The sequence below is a fragment of the Scyliorhinus canicula genome, chromosome 12, assembly GCF_902713615.1.
Source record: "Scyliorhinus canicula chromosome 12, sScyCan1.1, whole genome shotgun sequence".
Classification (NCBI taxonomy): Eukaryota; Metazoa; Chordata; class Chondrichthyes; order Carcharhiniformes; family Scyliorhinidae; genus Scyliorhinus; species Scyliorhinus canicula.
This window is the reverse complement of record NC_052157.1, coordinates 104,584,170-104,601,341: the sequence shown is the minus strand read 5'-3', so window position 1 is coordinate 104,601,341 and position 17,172 is coordinate 104,584,170.

Sequence of the window (17,172 nt, the reverse complement as noted above, 5' to 3'; positions counted from 1 at the left end):
GGTCGAAGCGTTTCACCGCAAAGACCACCCGCCAGGCCCCCCTTTTCGATCTGCGCGTACTTCTTTTCTGCTGCAGTCAATGTGCGTGAAGCGAACGTTATCGGCCGCTCGGCCCCGTTCTCCATCTTGTGGGACAGGACGGCCCCAATACCATATGGGGATGCATCATGTACCCCTGACGACGACAATTGGTGTTTTACCCGCCGGAAAGTGGTTTCTTGCGGCTGACCCCAAACCCAGGTGTGATTCTTCTTTAGCAGAAGGTGCAACAGGGCCAGCGTAGTTGCCAGATTGGGGAGGAACTTCCCGCAATAGTTTACGAGGACGAGAAAAGAACGAAGATGCGAAGTGTCAGTCGGGGCGGGGGCCTGTTGAATCGCGCGCACCTTCTCTGCGACGGGGTGCAAACCTTCGCGGTCCACCCGATAACCCAGGTAGACTACTTCCTTCTCCTGAAAGACGCACTTTGTACGGCGTAAACAGACTCCAGCCTCTGCAAAGCGTCTAAGGACAGCCTCCAAATTTTCCAAATGTTCCTGCTCCGACGTCCCTGTAATCAAAAAGTCGTCTAAGTAGAAAGTGACACACGGTAAACCTCCCAAGATGCCCCCCATGACGCGTTGAAAGACAGCGCAGACAGAGGATACCCCAAAGGGCAACCGTGTGTATTCATATAGGCCCCTGTGTGTATTAATAGTTACATATGGCCGGGAGGCAGGGTCCAGCTCCAACTGGAGGTAGGCGTGACTCATATCTAATTTCGTGAACGAGAGTCCACCTGCAAGCTTCGCGTAGAGATCTTAGAGATCGCGTACAGCCGGGAAGCCGTATTCACTGTAAGTTTATAGCCGCTGCACAAGCGAACTGTGGCATCTGGCTTCATTACAGGTACAATTGATGCTGCCCAAGGTCTCCAAATGAGTGAGCTCCCCTTCTACCTTCTCGAGCAAGGCGTAAGGCACCCGGCGCGCCCGGAAATGGCGCGGCTCCTGGTTCGACTTGGATACGGGCTACGCCCCCTTTTATTTTCCCCAAACCGGGCTGGAATACATCTGGGTTCCGTCCTAGCACCTCAGTCAACCCTCAGAAACTGTTTGGAGGATGTGCTGTCACTGCAGCCGCAAATGGCGCAACCAGTCCCGACCCAACAGGCTGGGCCCATGGCCGCGCACCACGATAAGTGGGAAACGTCCCTCCTGGCATCCATAAACAACAGGGGTCATCGTAGTTCCTGCAATGTCCAATGGTCCCCCCCGTGTAGGTGGCCAACCTGGGCTCTGTATATCCTGCTTGATGCGGTCGAATGTCCTCTGGGCGATCAAAGAGACCGCTGCGCCAGTGTCCAACTCCATCTCAAGCGGGTGACCGTTGACCCGTATTGTCACCTTAATGGGGGCCACATCGGGAGACGCCACACAATGCAGCTGCAGTCAGTCGTCCTCCGTCTCCACATCCCCGGGAGTAGTCGCCGCAGGTTCATCCAAATGGAAGGTATGGCCCCTGGGCTGGCCCCAGTTTCGGTCAGAATGACGGCACCTCTGTCACCCCCAGGACCAGCGTCCACGACGGCGTCGGCGCCTACAAGTCCGACACGGACATGGCTCCTCAGCCATTGGTTCTGGCGAAGGCTCCCTTCGGGGAGGAACGTCTGACGGCCACCGGTGTCGATCCGGACGTCGCCTCACCCAAGGTACTGCGGGGAGACGCTTTTGGACGGAAGGGGTTGCGCGCCAAGGCATGCACCTCCATTCCCTGTAGCTCCTGCACTCCTCGTTCTGCGCTCTCTCGGGACAATACTATTTGATTGGCCTATTGAAAAGTCAATGTTGGCTCAGCTAACAACTTTCTCTGTGTGGTCGCATTGTTAATACCGCAAACCAAACGGTTGCGTAACATTTCTGACAAGGTCTCACCATAGTCACAGTACTCCGCAATCCTGCGTAGCCCGGATAGAAACTCTGCAAGGGATTCTCCGGGGTCCTCTCAGTGGTATTAAACCGGCCTATGGACTATCGTGGATGGGGTTGGGTTAAAATGTTGCCCCACTAAGTTCACAAAACGTCTTGGTGTCCAGCGCAGCTGGGTGCGTAAGGCTCCTAGTCACCCCAAACGTACGCGGGCCGCAGGCAGTGAGCAAAATGACCACCTGGCGCTCATTTTTGGTGCTGGTTGTTTGCCCGGAAATAGTAACGCATCCGTTGTGCGTACTGGTTCCAGCTTTCCAGCACAGCATCAAAGACATCCAAACGTCCATACAGAGGCATGATGTAATAGAAAACAACTTCCAACCTGTATCCAACAAAAATCCAGGGAGGTGGCATCAGCAGTGTAGACAGCTATTCACTTTAACCCTCGTTGCCAGTTTTGTGAGGGCCACAAAGAATCCAGCACGAGTTTAAGGATAGATTTTTTTTTTTTCAGAAAGAAATAACATTTATTTGCAATAATCCGCTCCCCTCATTGGGGAAGCTCATACTCCCAAAGGATTGTGGGATTGCCATTAGTCCCCAGCCAGTGGTAAGCAGGAGGTTATAACACCTATCTAACTTGCTCAAGAATGCAGTCGGCCCTGAACATCATCAGTTTGCATTAGGTGACGATTAACCACAAATGAATGCAATATTATGTATAAAGCAACTCAAATGGGCGTTAACAATCTCTTAATGAGTTTCAGTACGACTGCCCATGTTGATATAAGTTGCTGCTCAATATTTAACTAATGATGAGTCATTTCAGTACAAGGGTCACAACCTGACAACCTTTTTAATATAATAAGCAATTGAAATTACTCATTGTGACCTTCAGTTCACACATTCAGTTTACACATTACAAAGGCAGCATGGTAGCATAGTGGTTAACACAATTGCTTCACAGCCCCAGGGTCCCAGGTTCGATACCCGACTGGGTCACTGTCTGGATTCTCCGGTCCTCCAGCCACGCATTTCCCAGCGGCCCGCCATTCACTGACGGCAGGATTCTCTCTTCCCACTGCTTGTCAATGGGATTTACCACCGCACGATAGCGTAGTGGTTAGCACAGTTGCTTCACAACTCCAGGGTCCCAGGTTCGATTCCCGGCTTGGGTTACTCTCTGTGCACGTTCTTCCCAACGTGCGTGGGTTTCGTCCGGTTGCTCCGATTTCCTCCCACAGTCCAAAGGTGTGCGGGTTAGGTGGATCGGCCATGATAAATTGCCCTTAGTGTCCAAAAAGGTTAAGTGGGGGTTGCTGGGATGCGGGGATAAGGTAGATACATGGGCTTGAGTGGGTTGCTCTTTGTAAGGGCTGGTGCAGACTCGATGGGCCGAATGGCCTCCTTCTGCATGGTAAATTCTGTGATTCAATACAATGGAGGCTTGAGGAGAGTAAAGTGTTGACATCAGAAGCTGATGTAACAATGATATAATAGTAAAGTAAAGTGGTATAATCCCAGCTGATCATAGGCTGCTGTCCCCTTCGAGGGGGAGAGCTGACTGGTGGTGGTTTAACTCGAGGATCACCACACCTCAGGCAAGGGGCAAGGCTGAGAAGTTGGGGCCTTCATTAATAACCTAAGCTGGTACTGGGATTGAACCCTCGCTGAGGTATGTTCATGATTGAAGCTAATCTATAAAGTTGATTAAGTTGATGACGAGCGGTACAGTGACATATTCATGTGAAGATTTTCCAAGATTATTTACAAGCTTGGTAAAACTGAAGACCAAATACCATGTTACCCTAAGAGCTGATGCTCAATCACTTTGCCTATTCACACTGAGAAAAGTTCCTTACCCAATCTCGGTCAATGTCAAGGGTGAAATGGAGAACATTCTTAGAATTTCATGGAATTTACAGTGCAGAAGGAGGCCATGCCCTTCGAGTCTGCACTGGCTCTTAGAGAGAGCACCCTCCTTAAGCCCACACCTCCACCCTATCCCTGTAACCCAGTAACCCCACCTTACCTTTTTGGATACTACGGGGCAATTTAGCTTGACCAATCCACCTAACCTGTACATCTTTGGACTGTGGGAGGAAACCAGAGCACCTGGAGGAAACCCACGCAGACACGGGGAGAACGTGTAGACTCCGCAAAGACAGTGACCCAAGCCGGGAACCGAACCTGGGACCCTGGAGTTGTGAAACAACTGTGCTAGCCACTGTGCTATCGTGCCGCCCAGCGGTACGATTATCACTCCAGTCATCACACCAAATAAATGATGCTCAAGAACGGTTACAAAGTCAAATGGCTCAATTACAAGCGGCGTCGACTTGACTCAACTAAACAAATCAGTAGAACATGAAATCTACCCAATGGTACCAGTGGATGAGAGTCTTGGCCTCTGGACAAAGAATCCAGACTGCTGACCATTTTGAAAACACCTTTCGGTCAATATGCCTTTCATAGGTATCATTTGGTATGGTGTCTGCTCCTGAAATATTCCCGAGAACAATGTCTCAGATCCTGGAAGGCATGGGCGGAGTAATATGCCAAATGGATGACACACTGGTGCACAGCTCCTCGAGGGATGATCATAATCAGAGAATGAGATCAGCCCTGACAGTTTGGCAGGAAACAGGTTTAACATTGAATGAAAAATGCGAGTTTACAAAGCCGATGATTACATGGTGCAATCCTCAGGAATAACAGCCCATACACAGAAAACAAAGGTGATTAGACGATTTCCACAACCCAGGAATGTTACGGAGCTACAAATATTCCACAGGATAAACAACCCAACCATCCAGTTTCTAATGAATTTGGCAGAAATCAGCGAGACGTTGATATGATGTCACCAGTGTTGTTGGATGTGTTCCAGCAAAATACTTTTGCGATGATCAAAGATCTTCTAATTTCCCTGGAAACATTAGTGCACTACAGCCCGGAACTGCTGTCCATAGCAGCAGCAGATACATCGGGGCGATTTTCTGACCCAGTTTCGCCGTGGACGCAAATCCCGTTATGGCCACTAACTCTGGCGAGAGGGCCATCAGGGGATTTGCGTTGGCGATACCTCACTTTGAGATCGTCCCCATCCCTCCCCCTGCTGATATAATCAAAGTCACTCCCAGCGAGGGCGTAACTTGCTTACCATGTGTTTAAATGCATTCTAATATTCAAAAACAGCTTTCCCTGTTACTTCCAGGTTTGCCGTTTGTTAACCGCCTCCCTCACCCCCCACACACCAGAAAGACTTCACGCCGGCGGGAATCACTACTGATTTACCAAAATGGAAACCAATTGTGGTGACCACGCTGGGGGTTCGGAGGTGTGTATAGCCCCAGCTGGTAAGGGACATGGGAGGGGCGGTGCCTTGGCATAGCCCCTTGGCACCACCAGCCTGCCAACTGGCAGCACCAGGTTGACAATGCCAGATTAGCATTGCCAGGATTGGGGCCAGGGGGAGGGGCCTTCAGGGTGCCCCTATGGGCACCTCCAATTATGTGGGTGGTGGGCAGCAATGGTGGGGGGTTAAGGGGGTGAATGCCTGCACTGGTGGGAGTGAGGGGTGGGGCATGCCCACATTGGTAGGGGTGAAGGGGAATGCCCACCAATTGGTGGGGGGCAGGAGGCTCCAATGCGCCGATGTCGGCGATGATGGATGAGGCGGGATGGTGGGGGAGGGGGTGACTTTAATTTCAATTTGTGATCTGGATGCCCTTTTAAAAATGTCGCCCCGATCTCTGAATCCCAGCTTTGTCAGCGAGTTTAGTCTTTGTCCTGCCCAGCTGACTGTATGATCCTCGCCAGCACTTTCAAGTTGCACAGAGTGTCCCTTGACCTGGCTCGAAAAGGTGTCTGTGAAGCCAGCGAACTTCACACTAATTGTCTCGCCTGCTCCAACACTCCGTGCAATCTTTTGGAAAATTGCATGCATCGTCTAAAGGTCAGGGTGTAATATTATGCCAAATACAAAGAAATGGTAAATGTAGGCCAGTTTATTACATCTCAAGCTCGCTCACAGACTCAGAAACGATATATGGTACAATTGAGAAGGAAGCTGGCAGCAACATGGGTGGGCAATGCCCGAGAGATTCTCAGACTACATGACATGATTGTGGTTTAAAATTGAAATCTACCATAAGCCACTTGTCTCTCTTTAGAACATGAAAGAGGTTGCAAAGACGCCACCTGGAATCCAAAGCTGCAACTGAGGTCAATGAGGTGTGATTCCGTAACTGAGTACCAGATGATACCAGTGAACTGCCAAGAATACCAGTTGAAGGAACCAAAATAGAATATTTGAATTTCATCGAGAGGATGGAGGGGTATATGTCATTCATTAGCAAACACCTACCGGCTACTGCTAATAAATTGTAGGACATAAAACAAGAACACAACAAGATGAGCAATGTGCCCAGATGAAGGAGTACTGTCTGAAAAGATGGCAAGACAGTATTCCTAACAGCCCAGTGCTACGGCAGGACTTCAATCAGAGAAAGAATCTCAATGAACTGCTGGGGTGGAATTTTACCATTTTTGCCAAGTGCCGGCTGAGGTGAGAAAGTCGGGGTTCAGCTCACCGGTTACACAACCAGCTTTTCTCGGTGCATTGTGCGGCACTCTGCACAGAAGGATTCCGCTGTCGGGGCCCACGCCATCGCGCTGGCGTTGCGGGGTCGGGAAAAGCCAGAAACCCCGGTAAGAAACAAAGAACTCTGCCCACCTTATACACGTTGAGCCCCGCTCCACATGCAAAAGGGGAACACCCCCCCATAGACATGGGGAAACCACCCCCCCCCCCCACCCCACCCCACGAACACAGATGTGACATTATGTGAAATGTTCAGAAGGGTTAATGTCATATCACAATTAACCACTAGATGGAGCTAGATGCAGAACTATATAAAGCGCTGACTCACAGCTTCTGGGAGAAGGATGGAGAAGGCTGAAGAGGAACAGTGAGAGAGTGTAGAGTGCAGTTATAGTTAGAGTGTAGAGATTAGTGTCAGTCGAGTGTAGATTGTAGATTACTAGATTATTGGAGTAAGTGGTCGAGCTTTAATAAGTAGTGTAAATAAAAGTTAGCTTTGTTAATGAACTTAGCTACTGTGGTCTTTGTGAACACTACAACATCCATCCAGGGAACAAGAATCACAAAGGACACCACCATAGGGAACTTCCCCCCACCTCCAGCACACATATTAGGGGCTCACAATGGAGCTCCCCAAGGGCTACGCCTTGGCAATGCCCTCTGACACTCTAGCACTTCCCCCTGGGCACCTCAGGGAGTACCAGGGTACTGCCCGAGCATTCAATCTCATCCCGGGGCTATACCTACCTGTGCGCCCCCAGCGGGTTCACATTTTGCAAAGACTGGTGTAAACCTTGCCGACATAACGTCACACCGGCAAGGGGGGATTCCCAGTGTGGCCAGATCATTCGTGGGGACGACCTTCAATGAGATGTTAATTTATTGAGATGAGGTTCCTGATGTTTCTGGACAGGGATCTTTTTTTTTTGGTAAACAATTGTAAGGAGGTATTTTTTGGCATTGTAAACAGTAAAATTACAGAACGTGAAAACAAAAGGACTGTACAATATGAAAAATGAAATGAAATGAAAATCGCTTATTATCACGAGTAGGTTTCAAATGAAGTTACTGTGAAAAGCCCCTAGTCGTCACATTCCAGCGCCTGTCCGGGGAGGCTGGTACGGGAATCGAACCGTGCTGCTGGCCTGCTTGGTCTGCTTTAAAAGCCAGCGATTTAGCCCAGTGAGCTAAACCAGCTAAACCAATAAACAAAGTACACAGTGCAATTGTCCTAACCCGTCCCACCCAGATCTGTCTAATTGACCCCCTATACTACATTCCCCTAACCCTCCCTCCTCCCCCCCGCCCCCCTGCTGACAATTAATTCTCCGCAAAGAGGTCAATGAATGGCTGCCACCTCCGGGCGAACCCTAACAACGACCCTCTCAAGGCGAACTTGATTTTCTCTAAGCCCAGGAAACTGGCCATGTCTGACAGCCAGGCTTCCGGCTTCCGGGGGCTTTGACTCCCTCCAAGCTGGAAGTATCCATCTCCGGGCTACCAGGGAAGCAAAGGCTAAAACGTCGGCCTCTTTCTCCCCCCGGACTTCCGGGGACTCTGAAACCCCAAAAATCGCCACCTCCGGACCCATAGCCACCCTTATGTTCAATACACTAGACATGACGTCCTCGAACCCCTGCCAGTATCTCCTAAGTTTTGGACACGCCCAAAACATGTGGACATGGTCTGCCGGTCCTCTCAGACACTTTACACGCCTGTCCTCTACGCCGAAGAATCTGTTCATCCGGGACAGTCATGTGGGCCTGATGGACGACCTTAAACTGAATCAGGCTGAGCCTGGCACATGTTGCAGTCCCATTAATCCTGCTCAGCGCCACCGCCCACAGGCCCTCCTCAATCTCCCCTCCCAACTCCTCCTCCCATTTATGCCTCAGTTCCTCAGTCTGCGTATCCTCCGCCCCCATGAGCTCCTTGTAAATATCCGAGACACCCCTCCCCCACCAATCCTCTAGACAATACCCTATCTTGGATCCCCTTTAATGGCAAGAGTGGAAAAGATGGCACCTGGCTGCGTAAAAAGTCCCGCACCTGAATATACCGGAATTCATTCCCCTCGTCAACCCAAACTTGGCCTCCAGCGCCCTCAATCCAGGGAAGCTCCCTTCCAAGAACAAATCTCCCATCCGCTCAATCCCCGCCCTCCACCATACCCGATACACCCCCTGTCCAACCTCCCCGGGGCAAACCGATGATTGTCACATATTGGGGACCAGACCGATGCTCCTGTTGCTCCCACTTGCCTCCTCCACTGTCCCCAGATCTGAAGGGCTGCCACCAGTACAGGACTGGTGGAGAAGCGTGCCGGCGGGAGCGGCAGAGGCGCCGTCACCAACGCCCCCAGACTGGTGCCCCTACATAAGGCTGCCTCCATCCTCTCCCAAGTCGACCCACCCCCACCAACCACTTCCTTATCATGGCTATGTTAGCCGCCAATAATAGTTGCTGAAATTCGGCAGTGTAAGCCCCCCTTCCACCCGGTTCCACTCGAGCATCACCCTCTTTACTCGCGGGGACTTGCCGCCCATACAAAGCCCAAAATGATCTTGCTTACCTTCTTAAAAAAGGAACGTGGAATGAAAATGAGGAGGCACTGGAACACGAATAAGAACCGCGGGAGGACCGTCATTTTGACTGTCTGAACTCTCCCAGCTAACGACAGCGGGAGCGCACCCCACCTCCGGAACTCCCCTCGCATTTGATCTACCAGCCGGGACAGGTTCAGCTTGAGCAGTCGACCCCATTCCCGCGCCACTTGTATTCCTAAGTACCTGAAACTGTCCCTAACTAGCCGGGATGGCAGCTCCCTCAGCCGGTCCCCTTGGCCCCTCTACTGAACTACAAACATTTCACTTTTTGTCATATTTAATTTATACCCTGAAAACCGGCCGAATTCCCCCAGGCTCGCCATGATTCCGTCCATCCCCGCCATCGGGTCCTAAACGTACAAGAGCAGGTCATCTGCATACAATGAAACCCTATGCTCCACCGCCCCCCCCCGAACCAGCCCCTTCCAACCCCCTGAAACCCTCAGAGCAATTGCCAGCGGCTCGATAGCTAGCGCAAATAACAGTGAGGAGAGGGGGCACCCCTGTCTCGTCCCACGGTACAGTCTGAAATAGTCGAAAGGCGTCCTGTTTGTCCTCACACTCGCCTCCGAGGCCTGATATAGCAGCCTGACCCAGTCGATGAAACCCACCCCAAATCCAAACCGTCCCAGCACCTCCCATAACTAGTCCCACTCTACCCGGTCAAATGCCTTCTCCGTGTCCATAGCCACCACTACCTTCACCTCCTTTCCCTCCAGGAGCATCATGATCACATTGAGCAATCTTCTTATATTCACCCCCCCCCCCCCCCCCCCCCCGCAGTTGCCTACCTTTAACGAACCCTATTTGGTCCTCCTTAATAACACTCGGCACACAGTCCTCAATCCTAGTGGTCAAAAGCTTTGCCAGCAGTTTGGCATCCACATTAAGAAGGGAGATCGGCCTATAAGACCCACACAACTCCGGGTTCTTGTCCCGTTTTAAAACCAAAGAGATGGTAGCCTGTGACATCGTATGGGGAAGCACCCCTCTGTCCCTTGCCTCATTAAAAACCCTGACTAGCAGCGGCCCCAATTGTCGTATTCAATATTTTCCCCGCTTCTTGACTGTGATAGAGAAATTCAAACAGCATTCATTAGGTAAGCAAAACTGAACTTTATTCACGAATTAGAACTGACTGCTAGCAGTAATGGCTGAGACTTTTGAAGTCGGAAGGCAGTCAGTACAAACTGCTGAGTCCGTCCCAAGTCTGCGATAGTACAGAAGAATAAGGCGATTTTTATACATTATAGGATCAAGATAACGTGAATACAACTTGGTCAGGAATTTGATTGAAAGTAAAACATAAGTAATAATCGTTACAATGGCGTCACCTTGCTGACCTTTAGGGGACTGGAGTCTCATATCATTATCTTGTCTTTGTTTTAAGAACTGGACAAACTTGTTTACATACAGGAAGAGACAATTGATCAGCTTGGTATGTATTGAGACTACTTTTAGTCTCATGATGAAAACACCTTATCTTAGAATTTCAGAGTCACTCGGTTCTTAGGTCAAGTCGACCTCGGCTGTGTATATCTGTGTATTTTGAATCTGTGCCTTAGGTTATAAGAACATAAGAACATAAGAACTAGGAGCAGGAGTATGCCATCTGGCCCCTCGAGCCTGCTCCGCCATTCAATTAGATCATGGCTGATCTTTTGTGGACTCAGCTCCACTTTCCAGCCCGAACACCATAACCCTTAATCCCTTTATTCTTCAAAAAACTATCTATCTTTACCTTAAAAACATGTAATGAAGGAGCCTCAACTGCTTCACTGGGCAAGGAATTCCATAGATTCACAACCCTTTGGGTGAAGAAGTTCCTCCTAAACTCAGTCCTAAATCTACTTCCCCTTATTTTGAGGCTATGCCCCCTAGTTCTGCTGTCACCCGCCAGTGGAAACAACCTGCCCGCATCTATCCTATCTATTCCCTTCATAATTTTAAATGTTTCTATAAGATCCCCCCTCATCCTTCTAAATTCCAACGAGTACAGTCCCAGTCTACTCAACCTCTCCTCATAATCCAACCCCTTCAGCTCTGGGATTAACCTAGTGAATCTCCTCTGCACACCCTCCAGCGCCAGTACGTCCTTTCTCAAGTAAGGAAGGTTATGTGAAAATCAGTTTAAATTCAATTGTACTAAGAAGACTTGACTAGTTTTCCCATCATGCAATTATTTGCTTCACACAATACCACACAATGTCCCGGAGAACTTTTTATTAAATTCTACCGGGTACCCATCCAGCCCCGGGGCCTTACCTGACTGCATGGCCTTTAAGCCCTCTAATATCTCCTCAACTCTGATCGGGGCGCCCAGCCCTTTTACTAGCTCCCTGCCCACTTTTGGGAATGTCAGGCCATTTGGGAATGTCGGGGGGCTCCAAGCTATAAAGTTTGCAATAAAAGTCCTTGAAAGCTCTGTTCACACCCGCCGCATCCCCTACCAAGTTACCGCCTCCATCCACCACTTTACCTATTGCCCTAGCCGCCTCCTTCTTTCTGAGCTGCTGAGCCAGCACCCTGCTGGCTTTCTCTCCATGCTCACATACCCCACCCCTCACCTTTCTGAGTTGCTCTACTGCCTTACCCGTGGACACCACCCCAAACTCCGCCTGCAGCCTCCTCCGTTCCCTCCAGAGCTCCGCACTCGGGGTCCCCGCATACCTCCTGTCAATCTGCAGAATCTCCGCTAACAGTCGGTCCGTTTCTGCCCTGTCCATCTTGTCCCTGTGAGCCCAGATTGAAATCAGCTCCCCTCTCACCACTGCCTTGAGCGCCTCCCACACCACCGCTGTTGCTACTTCCCCCATATCATTGACCTGTAGGGATTTTATGTTCTTTCTGCCAAAATGAATAATTTCACACTTCTCTGGCGTGAATTCCATCTGCCTCTTGCCTGCCCATTCCACAAACTTGTTTGTGTCCCTTTTGAAGCTCGATGCAATCCTCCCTACGGTTTACAATGCTTTCAAGTTTCATATCACCTGCAAAAGTTGAAACTGTGCCCAGTACACCAAGTTCTAGGTCATTGCTATGTATCAGGAAGAACAAGAGTCCCAACGCTGGGGAACTCCATTACACATCTTCCTCCAATGCCAAAAACATCTCTTAACAATTTCTCTCTGTTTCCTGTCACTCAGCTAATTCCTGGTTACCAAGTATTCAGGAATGGTAGAGAAGGAAATAAAGAAGGGGAAGTGACGGTATTGTTTGAAGAAGAAAATGTTAATAGAAGGGATAGGATGATTCCAGGGCTTAATGTATTTGACTTGAGTTTAGGGAGCTATTAAATTGCTGGGGAATTTTATAATAGAAGTTCAAACAGTGAGAAGGAGATAAAATAACAAATTTAGTGACAATTTCTTCTTGTTTTAATATTTCTATTCAACTTTTATCATTTTATACTCAAACAATACAAAAAGTACAAAAATCCTAAATAAACCAAATAAGAACAATAACATTGTAGACTGCACCCCCCCCCCCCCCCCCCCCCCCCCCCCTCCAACCCCACCACCACCCCTGTGGCCAATTCCTTAAAATACAATATAAGCGGTTGCCATCTGTGGTACAACCCTTCAATTGACCTCCTCACGGTATGTTTAACCTTCTCATAAGTTTATAAGATATAGGAACAGAATTAGGCCATTTGGCCCATCGAGTTTGCCATTCTATCATGGCTGATACGTTCCGTATCTGCTACCTACAATGTTACACATCAAGAGCTGGATTGCTGGATGCAAAAACTCCATTAAGTCACCCAGCCACACCGAGGCACTAGGTGGCATCACCAGTCTCCAAATCAGGAGCATTCGCCTCCGAGCAACTAGCGAAGTGAATACCAGGACATCTGTCCCACCTGCAGCTCCAGCATGTCCGATACGAGCCACTAAAGAACAGGCTGCACCTCAATATTCAGGATTGCCAATATGGAGCTGAAAAAGAGAGACCCAGAAACCCACAAGCTTGGGACAGGACCAGACCATGTGTGTGAAGTTTGCAGGCCTTCTCGAACAGCGCTCGCACCTATCCTCAACCTTCAGCCTCGCACAGGATGACATGCCGTTCACCCTGTAGTGAACAATTTCTCTCCACTTATTTGAGGCCCTCAGGACAATCGCCAGCGGCTCATTTGCCAACGTGAACAAGAGGGGAGACGTAGGTCACCACTGCCTCTTCCCCCATATAGCCAGAATGATCCTGAACTCATTGGCGGGATTTACCGGCTGTTGATTGCGGCCGGAAATTCCAGCCCCATGCCGGTGCGTGGGTTTCCCGGCGATGAGGGGTGCAGTCAATGGGAAATTCCGTTGATAACGGCGAGACTGGTAGATGCCGCTGGTGGGCTGCCTCCACCGCCACATACACACGCGTGGTGGGCGGTAAATCCCACCCATGGTGTTGGTACACATGCTGATGGAAGGAGACTCTTATAACAACTGCCCAGCCCAAATGTCCCCAAGACTGTAAAGAAACACCTCCACTCAACCCTACCAAACGCTTTATCTGCGTCCAGCGATACAATTATTTCGTGTTCCGGCCCAGCAGTCACCTCACCTTGGATGACAACTTCAGGCCCTTCACAAATCCTGCCTGATCCTCCCCAATTACCTCCAGGAGACTGGGTTCCAACCTCAGCGCAGGATCTTGGCCAAAAGCTTCCCGTCTACATTGAGCAGTGAAATCGGGCAATACAATCCACCCCAACGTCTCAGCGAGAGAACCCCCCTCCAGGGAATCATTAAACATCCCCATCAATAACGGAACCAACTTCAGCGCGTATACATTCACTAGCACCACTGCCTCCCTCCAATGTGCCTGCAACCATCACGTACCGACTCCCCTGATGAGCCAAGACCTTCCCCGCCTGCAAACAGACCCTTTTGTTGATTAGAATCATCCGGCCCTGGGCCCTGCTGTCAAAGCCTGAATGAAAAACCCCGTAGGGATGGCTGGTTTAGGATAAAGGTTATCCGCTGAGGACTTGGTTGATTGACACCAATGTGGTGGTCAGAGACTGCAGCAGAGGCTGGGTGCAATGAGGCTCACAGTACCACCCATTCTGTAAGAAGTCTTACAACACCAGGTTAAAGTCCAACAGGTTTGTTTCAAATCACTAGCTTTCGGAGCGCAGCTCCTTCCTCAGGTGAACTGAGGAAGGAGCTGTGCTCTGAAAGCTAGTGATTCCAAACAAACCTGTTGGACTTTAACCTGGTGTTGTAAGACTTCTTACTGTGCCCACCCCAGTCCAACGCTGGCATCTCGATATCATGGCTACCAATCGAAACCCAGTCTGTGATAGAGTGATGCAGAGTCTAGTGAGGCCCTCCAGTAAAGCCCCAGAGGTCTCCCGCATCATTGCGGTCTGCTGTGCCCTACATAACCTGGCTCTGAAGCAGGGCAATGATGTTCACGAGGAAGACCTGGAGGAGTGCCGCATGTCCTCGGATGAGGAGGACATCCAGGAGAGAGTTGAGGATGAGGCTGCTGAGGATCTGGAGGATGAAGGCCAGGCAAAGGTGAGGATGCACATGGACAAACGTTTAAGAAGGAATCTAGCACAGTAGGATCAGAGCAGTATTAGAGAAATGGAGCTCAATATAAAATAAAGGGCACAATTGTTAAAGAGGAGCAGAGGAACTGTAGTGTCTATGTATACAGATCATTGAAGGTGGCAGAACAAGTGGAGACAGCAGTTAATAAAGCAAGCACATAGTATTCTGGACTTTATTAACAGGGGCATAGGTACAAGAGCAAGGAGGTAATGCTGAAATTATACAACACATCAGTTAGACCTCAACTGGAATATTATGTACAGCTCTGGGTGCCACACTATAGAAAGAGTGTGAACGCATTGGAGAGAATGCAAAAGAGGTTTACAAAAATGTCTCCAGGGATGTGAATCTTCAGTGGGCTTGCACGGTTGCACAGTGGTTAGCATTATTGCTTCACAGCTCCAGGGTCCCAGGTTCGATTCCCGGCTTGGGTCACTGTCTGTGCTGAGTCTGCATGTTCTCCCTGTGTCTGCGAGGGTTTCCTCCGGGGGCTCCCACAAGTCCCGAAAGACATGCTGTTGGGTCATTTGGAATTCTCCCTCTGTGTACCCGAAGAGGTGCTTTTCACAATAAGTTCATTGCACTGTTAATGTCAACAATAAAGATTATTATTATTATGAGGATTGGAGAGGTTGGGACTGTTCTCCTTGGAGAGATGAAGGTGAAGAGGAAATTTGATAGAGCTTTTCAAAGTCATGAGGGGGCTGGATAGAGTAGATGGAGAGAAACTGTTCCTGCTTGTGAAAGGATCAAGAACGAGAGTGCACAGATTTGAAGTGATTTGCAAAAGAAGCAAACGTGACGTGAAAAAAAAATTCTTTGCCTAACGAGTGGCTTGGGGCTGGACTGCACGACTTGGATGTGTAGTGGAGGCCGCTACAATCGAGGCATTCAAGAGGGAAGTAGAGGATTATTTGAATAGAAACAATGTGGAGGGCTGTGGGGAAAAGGCAGGGAAACGCATAAAGTCATAACATTCATTTGGAGCATCGGTGCCAACAGGATGGGCTGAATGGCCTCCTTCTGCATTGTAACAATTCTGTGATTCTATGAGACAATTTAGTACAAACTAGGCATGTTCCATTAAATGGAAAAGGTCAAGCTCAAAGGCTGATGGACAGGATTTCACGCTCTCCCCCCAGCAGGTTTAGGTGGGGGGGGGGGGGGGGGCATGAAACTGAAGAGATGGGATTTCCTCTGGGACCCCGCCCATGAGGCGGATTTACACTTAACGATTTTACCAATTATTGGCTACTTAAGGGCCAGGTTTCCTGCCCAGTCTCCATTTTTAGGTAGATGGGAGAATTGACCTTATGTGGGGGAAAGCTCAAAAAAATCAACGGACTTGGATCTTGCGTGGGAAGGAATGCGTTAAATAAATTAAACCTTCTGCCTGAAGTCGACCTCCACACCCCTCCCTGCCTTCCCCCTTGAGGTTCCAGGTCTCCAGGCCCCCCTCGCATCCCCCACTCACCCAGTACCCACAGACTACTTTCATTTTCCTTGGAGACTGGTGACAGAACTTTGTCTCAGTCATCCTAATGAACTTCCTCTTCAGTCATTTTCTCTAACTTTTCTTTTTTTAGTTTTCCCAATTAAGGGGCAATTTAGCAGGCCAGTTCCATCTACCTATTCACCTACCCTGCACATCTTTGGGTTGTGGGGGTGAGATCCGCACAGATAAGGGGAGAATGTGCAATCCCCACACGGACAGTGACCCAGGGCTGGAATCGAGTCCGGGTCTTCGGCGTTGTGAGGCAGCACTGCTAACCACTGCGCCACCCTGCCGTCCTCTTCAGTCCTTTAATAAACTTCTTGGCCACCTTTTGCTGCTTTGTAATACATTCCCAATCCTCTAGCATTTACTATTCTTTGCAACATAATCAGGCTCTCCTTTTAGCCGCCTCAGTAGATCACAGATGGATCTTTCTCACTGAGTTTTTAACGGAATGTATTTTTGCCGAGCATTTTGAATGTTTCTTTAAATGTTTCCCGTGATTGATTTACTGCCGTACCCTTTAGTCTATTTACTCAATTACCCTGCACCAGTTCTCTCCTCATACCTCTGTGATTGGCTTTAAGTTTAAGGTTCTTGTTTGTGATTGGAGCAGGACGCACTCAAAATGAACAGGAATTCCGATGGTATTATGATATATTTCCCAGCGGATCTTCACTATGACATTGTCAATTAACCCTGCTTCATTACACAATCCTAGATCTAAGATGGCTATATCCCTAGTTGATTCCGCCATAAATTGTTTCTAGAAACAGTCACAAAAACATTCCACAAACTCATCTTCTGGGAAGACACAAGAACAAAGAAGAAAGAAAAGTACAGCACAGGAACAGGCCCTTCGGCCCTCCAAGCCTGTGCCGACCATGCTGCCCGTCTAAATTAAAATCTTCTGTACTTCCGGGGTCCATATCCCTCTATTCCCATCCTATTCCTGTATTTGTCAAGATGCCCCTTAAATGTCACTATCGTCCCTGCTACTACC